Source organism: Ranitomeya variabilis, chromosome 1, assembly GCF_051348905.1.
Source record: "Ranitomeya variabilis isolate aRanVar5 chromosome 1, aRanVar5.hap1, whole genome shotgun sequence".
NCBI classification, from domain to species: Eukaryota; Metazoa; Chordata; class Amphibia; order Anura; family Dendrobatidae; genus Ranitomeya; species Ranitomeya variabilis.
Genome location: NC_135232.1, coordinates 659,578,825 through 659,591,343, shown reverse-complemented (window position 1 = coordinate 659,591,343; position 12,519 = coordinate 659,578,825).

Genomic DNA, 12,519 nt, shown 5'->3' with positions numbered 1-12,519 from the left:
AGAATTTCTTCAAAAAGGACGCGATTTAGGTCTGGCAGTCAGTACCTTAAAAGTACACATTTCTGCGCTTGGTGCTTTATATGGTCACGATATTGCAGGTGACAGGTGGGTAGCTAGATTTATCGCAGCTTGCCAAAGATCAGAAACAGTCCAAATTCCCCATGTACCACCTTGGGATGTTAATTTGGTCCTCGAAGCTCTAACAGACCACCCCTTTGAGCCACTACATTCAGCTCACATAAAACATGTCTCCATCAAGACAGCTCTCCTTGTTGCTTTGGTGTCAGCTAGAAGAGTAAGTGACATACAGGCATTATCGATAGATCCACCATTTATGTCTGTATATCCAGATAGAATTGTCCTGAAAACAGACCCTTCCTACTTGCCCAAAGTATGTACTAAATTCCATAGATCACAGGAAATTTTTCTTCCCTCCTTCTATGATAACCCTACGAATCAGGAAGAACAAAAATACCACACATTAGATGTGAGGAGAGCCATATTAGCCTATTTAGACAGAACTAGCACCTGGAGGAAGAGCAGGGCTCTCTTTATTTCCTTCCAGGGCCATAGGAAAGGAGATGGAATCACGAAGGGTACTTTATCTCGGTGGATTCGGGATGCAATATGTCTGGCCTATTCATCCAAAGGGGAGAACCCGCCTGAGACTGTAAAAGCACATTCCACTCGGGCGATAGCATCATCCTGGGCCGAGCGTGCGGAAGTTCCAATAGAACTGATATGTAAGGCCGCAACCTGGGCTTCTCCTACTACATTCTATAATCACTATAGATTGGATTTGTCTTCCTCATCTGACCTGTCCTTTGGTAGATCAGTTCTTAACACTGTGATCCCTCCCAAATGACTATCTCTGAAAGTCTCTCAAGTGGGTGCTGTCGTGGCGAAGAGAAAACACCGGATTACGTACCGGTAATGCTCTTTTATAGAGCCACGACAGCACCCCTTCACTTCCCACCCTATTAAGTTATTTTTATAAAAGCACGATTAAGGGTGTTTTTGGTTCTTATAGTTAGCCATACTAAATTAACTAATGATAATTGATGAAATCATATTGCCTACTAAATCTGGTGGGCGGTTCCTCGCAATCTCTGTAACCCAACTGTGGGAGCGAGGGGGACCGCCCCTTTTATCTCTCCATAGGGTTTCCTGTTCCTAGGGGCGGATCCCCTCTCTCAAGTGGGTGCTGTCGTGGCTCTATAAAAGAGCATTACCGGTACGTAATCCGGTGTTTTGCCCCACTTTATATCTATCTATATCTATCATGCGCTACTAACCGTGGTAGTCCTCTCAATCTCTGGAATATAACTGATACGTGGGAGAGGTGCCGCCCTTTTGTATCTGTAGGTTTCCTGTTCCTGAAGGGCAGACCCCCTCTCTCGTAGTGCTGTCATGGGCCTCCGAAAAACGCTGCTACCAGTAAGTAGCTTAATGCTTTATTCGGACTCCCATGACAGCACCACGAGAGATTTACAGAGATGTAAGCTACCTTTGGGAGGGACTATAGCCTGCAGCACCCTTAACCGGAAGGTGAGATCTGAGGAGCACCCCAAGTCCAACCAATAGTGTTTGAAAAGGGTGGAAGGGGATGACCATGTGGCTGCCTTACATATCTGTTCGATTGATACTCCACATCTCTCTGCCCAGGATGATGCCATGGCCCGGGTGGAATGCACCCTCAGATTCTGCGGAGCCGGACCCCCACCTGCTGTATAAGCCAGAGAAAGCCTCCCTAATCCATCTAGCTAGTGTGCATTTCGATACCCTATACCCTTTCCTAGGACCCTGAAAGGATAAGAATAGTGCATTCTCTTTTTTCCAAGTATCAGTGACTGAGATATAATGCAGAAGACATCTTCTGACATCTAAGTTATGGAGACTCTTCTTTAGAGTTAGAAGGATTAGGGAGAAATAATGGTAGAACCATTTCCTGAGCCCTGTGGAAATGTGATACTTTTGGCAAGTAAGCTGGGTCCGGCCTGAGGATTACCCTATCCTGCAAGAATTCAGTGTAAGGGGGAAGCCTGGGAAGTGCTTGAATAGAATATCTCCTACCCTACATGCAGATGTTATCGCTACCAGAAAAGCTGTTTTGAGGGATAGTAGTTTTATTGAGGCTGATTTGTAGGGGTTCGAAGGGCTCATTTGTCAAAGATGAAAGGACTAGATTAAGATCCCACATACTCTTATGTATGGGCCTAGCTCTACCCACGTCCTTAATAAACCTCGAAACCCAATAATTGTTGGCAATATTACAAGAAAATAGGGCTCCCAGGGCTGAGATTTGTACTTTTAGTGTACTCGTGGAAAGATTTAATTCCAATCCCTTCTGCAAAAATTCTAGAATTTGGCAAGCCATTTTTTATATCGAAGTCTGATATGGCTAGGAACTTGTTCCAAGTTCTAGAGTAGATCTTAGTTGTAACCTGCTTCCTACTCTTCTTGAGAGTATCTACTAAATTCAGGGAGAAGCCTCTGTCCTTTAACAACGACCGCTCAAACTCCATGCCGTTAAATGGAGTCCCTTCACTTGTGGATGGCTGATCGGACCTTGGCAAAGCAAGTCCAGAATGTCTGGAAGCACCCAAGGATCGTCCACCGACATTGTCCTGAGCCATACGAACCAGGTCCTAATGGGCCAGAACGGGGCAATCAGTGTAACTTTTGCCCCATCCTCCCTGATTTTCCTCACCACTAGAGGCAACAGGTTCAGTGTCGGGAAAGCGTAGGCCAACTGAAAATCCCATTTTATCAGAAGGCATCCACTGCCAGAGGATTCTCCCTGGGATTCAAGGAACAAAATTCTCACTTTTCTGTTGCATTTGGTGGCAAAGAGGTCTACCTCTGATTGTCTGCAAATGGGGTCAATCAGATTGAAGATGTCCCTGTTTAAAGACCATTCGCCTTGCCTTAGGGTATTGCGGCTGAGAGTCTGCCTTTATATTTTCTTTTCCCCTGATGTGGAGCGAAGTTGAAGATAGAAAATGTGTCTCTGCTGTCTGGAAAAGGCGATCTGCCACCTGCATCAGAGCCTCGGAACGTGTCCCACCTTGATGGTTTATATAGGCCACCGCCAACTGGCTGTCCGAAAGGATCCTGAAGTGGTGACCCTGTAGGTATATGAGGAGTTTAACCGATAATTCAATGGCCATTAACTCCTTTTGGTTGGATGAAGTCGTTGTAAGGGAGTCCCATTGTCCCTGAACCACGATGTCACCCATGTGAGCCCCCCCCCCACCCTGAGGGGCTAGCATCTGTGGTTATCACTCGAGTTATATCTACTACCCAAGGAACACCTACGGCTAATTTATCCCTGTCTAGCCACCATCTAAGCAACCTAAGGGTTAATGGGTTCAATGTTATTTTTTCATCTAAGGACCCTCCTATGGCCCTATCATTCCTCAAAACATCTTTTTGAAGAGGTCTAGTGTGAAGCTGAGACCACATGACAGCCGGAATACATGTCAGGGACCCTAAAAAGGGACATGGCCTGTCTAAGGGTCATGGTGGGTTTATCAATTGCTTTTAACACCAGATGCTGAATTTGAATTGACTTATCCGGGGGAAGACAGCACTGCTGGGTATCTGAATCCAACAGCAGACCTAGGAACTTTTGAACTTTTTAGGGGCTGTAACCGGAATTTAGCATAATTTATTATCCAGCCTATAATGTTCTAGTTTTCTCCTAGCCACCTCCCATTGCGATAGGCAATGATCCGCTGAATTCCCCACTATGAGAAAGTCATCAAGTATGGGACAATGAGAATATTGGATTCTCGCAAATGTGCCATAACCTCCGCAACTATTTTTGTAAATACTCTGGGGGCAGCCGATAACCCAAAGGGAAGTGCCTTATATTGAAAGTGGCAAACTATTCCCCCCATAAAAACCGCCACCCTTAAGAGTTGTTGGAAATCCGTATGAATAGGTACATGATAGTAAGCATGTTATAAAGCCACTACTACCATGAAACAGTCTTTAAACAGCATCTTTATTGTTGAACTAATAGATTCCATTTTAAAGGTATGTTTGACCAAAAAACTATTGAGGGACCTAAGATTTATAATGGTCCTAAAAGTTTTATCGGGTTTCTGGATAAGAAACAGAGGAGAGTAAAATCCTCTACCTCTTTCAGAATCTGGGATTTTTATCAGTACATTTTTCAGACAAAGATTTGACTTCCGATTCTAACGCCGACTGTTCAATGGGAGAAGCACACAGGGGAGCAAGTTTAAAGCTATAACCTGGGATACAATTAAACTCAAGTTTGAGTCCCTGAGAACGCATCGCACCCAGTTACTATTTGTGATTTCTGACCATACAGCAGAAAAGGCCAACAACCTCTCCCCTACCGGCAACTCTAGTCATTGTTCTGGCTTCTTCCTTTCCCTTGAGGAACGACGGAACATAAATCCCGTACCTCTTCTACGCCTTTCTTCCCCTCTAAATCGGTCCCTAGTGGGTGAAAATGTACGTTTTCTTCCCCGACCAAATCTTTTCTTGAAGAGACGACGATAAGACGTGTATAGATTGGGGAACTTCTTATCGCCATCATTCTCTAGTAATTCATCCAATGCTGGACCGAATAAATACTCTTCTTTGCATGGAATGGCGCAGAGCTTTGATCTCGCCTGAATGTCCCCTGACCAGCATTTCAACCATAGGGCTCTTCTCGCAGCATTAGATAGACCTGCCGCTCTAGCCGCCATCTTCACTGAGTCGACAGAAGCATCTGATAAGAAGGCAGCGGCCTCCTGGATGACTGGTAGAGCATTTAACGTAACGTCTCTAGAAGCACCTTCCTTTAACTGGGATTCCAACTGGTCCAGCCAGACCATCATTGATCTTGCTGTACAGGTAGATGCTACTGCTGGCCTTGAGGAACCAGCCGCCATTTCCCAGGCTCCCTTCAGGAAGGAATCTGCCTTCCTGTCAAGTGGATCCTTAAGAGATCCCAAATCTTCAAAAGGCAGCGAAGCTCGTTTTGGAGACTTTGGCCACAGCTGCATCTAGTTTAGGGGCCTTGTCCCAAGTATTGACTGCTGGATCGTCAAAAGGATACCTACACTTTAGAGCTAGTGGCAGGGAACCTTTGTTCTCAGGCTTCTTCCATTCTTTAAAGAATAAGTTCCTGAATTTTCTCATTTAATGGAAATGATGTACATCTTTTCTGATCCAGTCCACTGAACATCATCTCTTCCTTGGATAACTGCGGCTTGGGATCTGCAATGCCCATTGTTCCCCTGACTGACTTGACCAATTTGTCAACTATCAAGAGGTAAACAAAAGCGGCCCGAATCTTCTCCCGACGAGGAGGTCGAGGAACATGAATCGTAGGAGCCCTCATCTCCATCATCATTCCCTGAAGAATCAGAGACCCGGGAACCTTTGGATTTTGAGGGTCCGGCTTGAGATAGGGACTTAAGACTCTGCTTAACTTCTGCCCTAATCATTTCCTTCAGGCTTGTCGCCATATTGGAAGATTCTTCCGCTACCTGAGGGAGTATAGCAAGGCAATGTAGTCTTCCTAGACTTAGTGCCACTCCACCCTTCCCCTGAGACCTCACCGTCTGCTGGATACAGGGGCCACATAATTTTTTCGGGCATGAATCTGGTAAGGGGACTCCACAGAGGGCGCATTCCTTTTGTTTAGCCTTACCGATACACTTTTTCCCCTAAAATAAATGATATGAGGGGGACTGCGTCACTAAGTGCACTTTCTCGTAGATCACGTACCAGTGGCTGCAGAGAAAAAAATTAAACAAAAGATACCGGAATACGAGGGGGGGTCCTTTCTGAATGATGCGTCCGATCCTTGCTTGGAGGAGCTTTTACGACCGGAATTGTCACTTTTCCTGGCATGGTCCTTGGCTTTGGGCTTCTGACGAGTCTCTTCCGGCAGCAGGCCCTGCTGCTCATGGTCACTCTCCATCCTGACGCTTAATGGCAGAAGCAAGGGTCCGACCTGGAGCCTGCTTATATCCCCCTCTTCCGGTTCAGCAGATTTGCCTGGCGCTGCCCCCTGATTCGCCGCCCCCCAGGTGCAGGTGACAGGCAGGACCTGCCTTACAATTACCGGTGGGCGCCGCCATATTGGAGCCACCGCGCATGCGAGGCAACCCCGACAACACACGCCGACTCCGCCCCTAGACGAGACCGCGGCACCCAGCGCTTCCTGTCGGCGCCGAGAGCAGCGTGGGACATCCGGACAGACAGCGGTGTCCCGGACGGCCCCCCGGAATCGCATTCCCACACCCTGGGAACACAGCGAGGGGCACATACTTACCTGGCGCTGGCTGGAGACAGAGACCGCTGGCCCACCGCTCCCTGCATCACTGACGTGCAGCCCTGCCAGGACCACCGTGATGCCTCCAGGAACTCCGCACCGGCCGAGGTAGGAGACCCCCCTCGCTACCGGAGTCGGCCTGGGCCTTCTGTAGGATCCAGTCCCTATAGGAACAGGAAACCAACTGATACGTGGGAGAGGTGCCGCCCTTTTGTATCTGTAGGTTTCCTGTTCCTGAAGGGCGGATCCCCTCTCTCGTGGTGCTGTCATGGGAGTCCGAATAAATGTATGTTCAGTAAATGCACTCAATACTTAGTCAGGGCTCCTTTTGCATCAATTACTGCATCAATGTGGTGTGGCATGGAGGCGATCAGCCTGTGGCACTGCTGAGGCGTTATGGAAGCCCAAGGTTGCTTTGAACGCAGCCTTCAGCTTGTCTGCATTATTGGGTCTGGTGTCTCATCTCCCTCTTGACAAAACCCCATAGATTCTCTATGAGGTTAAGGTCAGGCAAGTTTGCTGGCCAATTAAGCACAGTGATACGGTTTTTAAACCAAGTATTGGCACTTTTGGCAGTGTGGACAGGTGCCAAGTCCTGCTGGAGAAAGAAATTTCTATCTCCAAAAAGTTTGTCGGCAGAGGGAAGTACGAAGTGCTCTAAAATTTCCTGGTAGACGGCTGTGCTGACTTTGGTCTTGATAAGACACAGTGGCCCTACACCAGCAGATGGCATGGCTCCCCAAACCATCACCGATTGTGGAAACTTCACACTAGACCTCAAGCAGCTTGGATTGTGGCCTCTCCACTCTTCCTCCAGACTCTGCTTTTCATTTGGTAATCTAGGTCCCAAAGTTTACTTTCATCTGAAAAAAAACCACCTTAGACCACTAAGCAACAGTACAGTTCTTCTCCTTTGCCCAGGTAAGACATCTGGCGTTTTCTATTGGTCATGAGTTGCTTGACACAAGGAATACGACACTTGTAGCCCATGTCCTGGATTCGTCTGTGTGTGGTGGCTCTTGAAGCTATGACTCTTGCAGCAGTCCACTCCTTGTAAATCTCCCTCAAATTTTTGAATGGCCTTTTCTTAATCTTTTCCAGAAAGTGGTAATCCCAATTGCTTGTGTGCCTTTTTCTACCACATATTTTCCTTCCACTCAACTTTCCATTAATATGCTTGGATACAGCACTCTGAACAGCCAGCTTCTTTAGCAATGAACTCTTATGGCTTACGCTCCTTGTGGAGTGTGACAATGACTGCCTTCTGGACATCTGTCAAGTCAGAAGTCTTCCCCATGATTGGGGAGGGTTCTGAAACAGATTAAGGAACCTTTTTAAATGCTTAGGAAACCTTTGCAGATGTTTGGTAATTATTCCAATTTACTGAGATAATGACTTGGGATTTCATTGGCTGTAAGCCATAATAATCAACATTAACAGAAAAACCCTTGAAATACATCACTGTTTGTAATGACTGAGTTTCACTTTTTGTATTGAAGAACTGAAATAAATTATGTTTGATGATATTCTAATTTTGTGAGAAGCACCTGTGTGTGTATATATATCATATTAATTTAAAAATCACTTTCAATTTTGGAAAAACCTGTTTAAGAGAACAAGATTGGTTTTAAAGTGATTATAACTTTAGGACAGGCCATCACTTTACGCTTTGTTAAATGTGTGCAGATCTAGGAGAATTTACCTAAAGAGCTGCATTTAGGGCAATTTCACACCAGGTGTTCTCAGCATTTTTTTCTGCAGCAAAACCTGATGATCTCTTGGCAGGAAAGAAGCCAAAGAAAAAGAAAAAAAAAAAAACTAAACACGTGAGATTGGGGAAATAATCAGCCACATGGGATTGTGATGTCGAGAGGGATTCTAGACACCAAACCAACATATGGATACGTAGCTGGGCTTTAGTGTTCCAAAACATGCCTATAGCAAAACCGGTTTTACGTACCGGTAATAGGATTTTACAGAGTCCACGACAGCACCCACAACGAGAGAGGGGATCCGCCCACCTTCCGGACAGGAACCTACAGGTTAAAAAGGGGCGGCCCCCCTCGCCCTCCAGTACAAGGGATACCGCCAATGAAACAGTACATGATAATATTATCTTAAACATTACTAAATACCACCACCTCTATAGAGTGATCTCTAAAGCACACCTTCCAACAGAGTGCAGGAATAAGTAACTAAATATGGGGGGGGGGGAATGCATGGGTGCTGTCGTGGACTCTGTAAAATCCTATTACCGGTACGTAAAAACCGGTTTTCTTATCGCCACGACAGCACCCACAACGAGAGACTTTCAAAGACTATTAACTGGGAGGGACCACAGCACTAAGTACTGAACGGCCAAACTGTAAGCTGGAATTAGCAGATAGATCAAGGCGATAGTGTTTATAAAAGGTGGAAGGTGATGACCAAGTTGCCGCCTTACATATCATTTCAATGGGGACATCTGCCTTCTCCGCCCAGGATGATGCCATGGCCCGAGTGGAGTGCGCCCTGATGCCTTCTGGTGGTGTTACTCCCTTGGCAGTGTAGGCAAGACATATCGCTTCTCTAATCCATCTGGCGATAGAGTTTTTCGTGACACTAGAACCCTTTTTCAGATTCTGGAAAGAAATAAACAGAGCCCTACTCTGTCTCCAGCTTCGTGTCCTATCCAGGTACTCTAATATTGCCCTCTTTACATCTAAGGTATGATATTTTTCCTCCTCCTCTGAACCTGGATTTTCATAGAAAGATGGTAAATAAATCTCCTGACTTCTATGAAATTTAGTTGCCACTTTTGGCAAGTATGCAGGATCAGGTTTTAAGACAATCTTATCCTGGATAATTATTAAGTAGGGAGGATCTACTGACAGCGCATGTATATCACTGACCCTCCTGGCAGACGTTAATGCTAAAAGTAGAGCTGTTTTTAAGGTTAAATTTTTAATCGAAATAGATTTTAATGGCTCAAAAGGAGGTTCAGTCAACGCCTCAAGCACCAAATTGAGGTCCCAAGGGGGTATTCTTACAATATGGATTGGGTTAGAACGCTGACATGCCTTAATAAACCTAGCAACCCATCTATTACCAGCTATATCACTGTTGTACAGAGCTCCTAAGGCTGAAACATGAACCCTTAGAGTGTTGACCGCTAAACCCAATTCCCAGCCTTTCTGAAGGAATTCTAAAATGGCTGAAATCGGAGCATTATCTCCCAATGGTTTCTGATAAAACATAAGGATTTTTTTCCAAATTTTCAAATAGATTTTTGTAGTAACCTCCTTCCTGCTTTTCAATAAGGTAGTTATTAAAGCATCGGAGAACCCCCTCTCCTTCAGAAGCTCCCTCTCAAGTTCCACGCTGTTAAGTGAAGAGTCTCCAAATTTGGATGACGAAATGGACCTTGAGAGAGGAGATCCGGAACCACTGGCAACACCCAGGGATCGGTGACAGACATTGTTTTGAGGAGAGAAAACCAAGGCCTCCTGGGCAGAAGGGGGCGATTAAAATTACTCTGGCTCCTTCCTCCCGGATCTTCCTGAGAACTATCGGAATTAGACACATAGGAGGGAAGGCATATGCTAGCCGGAAGTCCCAACGGACGCGAAGGGAGTCCACTATGAGAGGTTGGTCTGCTATGTGTAAGGATGCGAACCTCCTGACCTTCCTGTTCTCCCTCGTAGCAAACAGATCTATTGTCGGCAATCCCCACAGATTGACTATCTGATTGAATATGTGTTGGTCTAGGGACCATTCTCCCTGACGAAGGGAATGGCGACTGAGGTAGTCTGCTTCTATATGGAGTTTCCCCTCTATATGAACTGCCGACAGAGATTGTAAGTGATCCTCGGCCAGAGACAATATCTGTGCTGCAGTGGTCATTAGGGATCGTGACCTTGTCCCTCCCTGATGATTGATGTAGGACACCACAGTCATATTGTCTGTCTGTATTTGTACGTGCGAATTCTTCAGGGAAGGTAGTAAGCAAAGAAGAGCCTGGTTGACTGCAGCCAGCTCTCTTAGGTTTGAGGAATTCTGGGACTCTAGAATTGACCAACGCCCCTGGGTTAGAATGTCTCCCATATGGGCTCCCCAACCGAACGGACTGGCATCTGTCGTGACCACGTTGTCCGGAGTGATGGTCCAGAGGACTCCTTTTGATAAATGTACTGGATTGAGCCACCATCTGAGGTCGTGAAGAGTGGCAGGTGATATACTGAACTTCCCGCTCAGAGCACCGTGAAGATCTTTCTCTGCTTGAAGAACCTCGTATTGAAGCATTCGGGTGTGAGATTGAGCCCATCTCACCGCCGATATACACGCAGTCAAAGATCCTAGAAGAGACATTGCGTCTCTTAAACTTAAGTTTGGAGCTTTCCTTACGGCCGTGATCCTCTGAATGATCTTCTGCTTCTTTTCTTCTGGTAGGAAGGATGACTGATTTTCTGAGTCTAGGAGAACTCCTAGGAATGATTGATGTCTTGTGGGTTCTAGTTTTGACTTTTCCCAGTTGATTATCCATCCGAGTCCCTGTAGGTATGATATTATGGCATTTACCCTAGATGTACACTGAGCGATTGAATTTCCAATTATTAAAAAATCGTCTAGATAGGGCACTACCAGGGTTTCTTTTTCCCTGACATGGGCCATTACTTCCGACACAACTTTTGTAAAAATTCTAGGTGCCATGGATAGGCCAAAGGGCATTGCTAAAAATTGGAAATGTTTAATCTGATGGTTTACCCATACTGCCATCCTGAGGAATTGCTGATGATTTCGGTGAACTGGAAGATGGTAATACGCATCTTTTAGATCCAACACTGACATGTAGCACCTAGGAAACAAAAGCTTAGTTGTTGATTTAATGGATTCCATCTTAAAAGCGTGATACTGAAGATATTTATTCAATTTACGTAAATTTATGATAGTCCTAAAGGACCCATCAGGCTTAGAGATCAAGAACAGCGGAGAATAAAAGCCCGTCTTCTCCTGATGTTTTGGTACTTCTTCAATAACTCGCTTTGTAAGCAATTGTTGAATCTCTAATTCTAAGGCCTGTTGTTGGGCCTGAGTATCCAGTGATGTTATAATAAAATGATTTGGGGGAGTTCTCAAAAATTCTAATTTTAATCCTGACTCAACAACCCCCATTATCCAGGTACTAGAAGTTATCTTTTGCCATTCTGCTGAGATGAACTTTAGTCTTCCCCCTACTGGCAGCTCTGTTTTATCTGTAATTACGTCTCCGTCTTGAGAAAGATGAAGGGTTCTTATAGTATCCACCTTTCTTCTTCTGATCCGACGTCTCCCAGTCACGATTATATCCCTGCTGGTCTGACTGGAATTTTCTGAAGGGCAAGCGTCTCCGGAAGGCATTCCTAAAAGTGGGATTAAATGCTTTAGGAAATCCCTTCTTTCTGTCCTCTGCAAGGATGTCATCCAGCACCGGGCCAAATAGGTACTCACCCCTACATGGAATGGAGCATAATTTGGCCTTTGCCTGGGCATCCCCCTTCCAGGTCTTTAGCCAAAGTGCCCGTCGGGCCGCATTTGAGAGCCCCGCCGATCTTGCAGCCAATCTCAGGGAGTCAATTGAGGCATCTGCCAGATATGCCGCTCCTTCTCTGACCTGAGACAGGGAGTTTAGTAATTTATCTCTAGGTGTTTTAGCTTTAAGCTGTTCTTCCAGCTGCGTCACCCAGACCATGATTGATCTCGCCGTACAGGTGCCTGCGATTGCAGGCTTAAAGGCTCCAGATGATGCTTCCCACACTTTCTTAAGGAGCATGTCAGCCTTCCTGTCTGAGGGATCTTTAAGGAGTCCTACATCCTCTAATGGCAGCGAGGCTGTTTTCGGGTACTTTCGGGATTTTCACCCACTGGGATAAGGTGTCATCCTCGAAGGGGTACCTTCTTTTTGCGGCCGAAGGTAAGAATCCCTTATCCAGCTTGTCCCACTCTCGTCTGACCAGATCTTTAATGGTATCTACCACGGGGAAAGCTTTGCGACTTCTCTGGTTCAGTCCTGCAAACATGATCTCCTGGGTTGTTTTTGGCTCTCTACTCTCTGCCACACCCATAGTTGCACGGACTGCTTTAATTAAAGTCTCCATATTGTCGGTGGAAAAGCAAGGCCTTCCTTCCTCATCTGAGGAGGCTGATGATGAACTCTGAGCATTCACCCTCCTGCAATGAGGGGCTGGAATCGGATATTA